General features: G+C 44.7%; 1 protein-coding gene across 2 annotated transcripts in view; it reads left to right on the forward strand.

Moving 5' to 3' along the window:
• The window catches only part of st6gal1 (ST6 beta-galactosamide alpha-2,6-sialyltranferase 1), a 24,054-nt gene that overhangs the window by 6,057 nt on the left and 16,399 nt on the right, over nt 1-1,598 (forward strand). The window contains exon 1 of one of the 2 annotated variants that reach the window (XM_005951672.3): nt 618-1,531. The exons of the other annotated variant lie outside the window; for it this stretch is intronic. The gene's annotated coding sequence lies outside the window, so the exon portion shown is untranslated. Of the gene's footprint in view, nt 1-617; nt 1,532-1,598 lie in introns of those variants that run through there. 2 annotated transcript variants of the gene reach the window in all.

Here is a 1,598-nt window from a genome sequence, read left to right on the forward strand (position 1 = left end):
CTACAGCCCAGCCCATGCAGCAGTATATGAATGACTAACCTCGTATTGTGGATGGATTATCTCAGTTGTTCTCCTGGCTGAAGTTTGGTCCTTTTACAGCATCCTGCCATTACGAAGAGGATTTCAAACTCCAGGCTCAGACGCTGAGCATAATAACAAAGATTTCACAGCTGCTCTGTTCCCAACTTCTACTGCATGACTGACAGCCTGGAGTTTGAAATCCTCTTCGTAACCACGGCGCTTACAGGTGCCATTTATGGTCCTTATACACACACAATACGGTAATACTACGTTGAAGCACAGTACGTATCACTCCGCGAGGCTCCTCGGTAGCCGTAATGCTTCGACACTCCATCAAGCGGTGCGGCTCCGTAGCTTACCAAAGTCGTACTAAAACATTTATTGACAGATTGCTGAGCGCCGTGCACATAAAATCGGTTCGCGGCCAGTAAGCACAACCAGAATTCATCCATAAGGTGCGCTGTCAACTTTTGAGAAAATGAAAGGATTCGGCTGTGCAGATGGCGTTAGCGCGGTTAGCTCGTTAACACGTTGTCGCCGTCCAGCCCCACGCACGGGGCAATGCGCAGTAACTCGTTAACGGAGATTTGCCGTCTCCATCTTGTCGCTGCCTGCAGGTGAAGCGATGGGGGAGGAGGGGGAGTTGTGTTCAGTGAAGGATAGAGGCGAGGTCCAGTAACGTTGCGTAAAGACAAAAGTGGACAAAGAGAGGCAAACCTGCGGCTCCACAAGTATAATTATAACGTAACATAGATATAAAGATATAAAGGATATTGTCACAGCTCATATCTCACATAAAAATATATCGATATTTTTAAAAAACACAGCCCTGCTTGCCCCCAGACGCCTCCTGCTGGTCATTGGCAGAAGGGTTGCCTGCGCGTGCGTCCTCAACTCTGCTGCTCCACCCACAAATTCATCCTCCTCACTAGTGAGGCGCCGTGTCAGAGGACGTAAGTCAGCTTTTCAATAGTCTAAGATTTGTTACTGAGAAGCACCGTTGCACAAATAATCAGCCAAAGGCAGGTTTTCTTACCTTTTGTCCTGAGTATAGCAACTATTGTGGCTATTTCCTTTTTTTTTTGGATGCTATATTTCTTATTTCTTTTTCTAATATTTTCTCTAACAAACAGAAAGCAGCCTTTCAAACAGAACAAGTTCACTGCACACAGCTGTAGTCCCTCGGGCGTCGCCTGCCCCTGAGACATCAGAACAGGAAGAAGTTGTTAGCACGAAAATAAAATTTAATTTAATAACAATCTCATAATGATGATAATACTGATTTAAAGCATTAACCCGACACTATCAGAGCACTTTGTGTGCTTTTATTCCTGCATGCTAAGATCAGTGGAACTGATGTAACGCACATCTGATTGGTTATTGTTACGTGTGGTCTGAACAGGATGTTGTGATCAGCATTTAGTGCTGCTGAGTCTCAGTCTGCTTGCCGGCGTTATTAGAGGCGCTGAAGAGCTCGTGATTAGACGTGTTGGAACGTCTTTTCAAAAAAGTAAGATGGTTTTTATCTCTTTACTAAAAATCATCATTTCAGGAGATGTTGTTGGTAGACTTGTACT

Source organism: Haplochromis burtoni, unplaced genomic scaffold (genome assembly GCF_018398535.1).
Source record: "Haplochromis burtoni strain Fernald_Lab_line unplaced genomic scaffold, NCSU_Asbu1 Contig_1089, whole genome shotgun sequence".
Classification (NCBI taxonomy): domain Eukaryota; kingdom Metazoa; phylum Chordata; class Actinopteri; order Cichliformes; family Cichlidae; genus Haplochromis; species Haplochromis burtoni.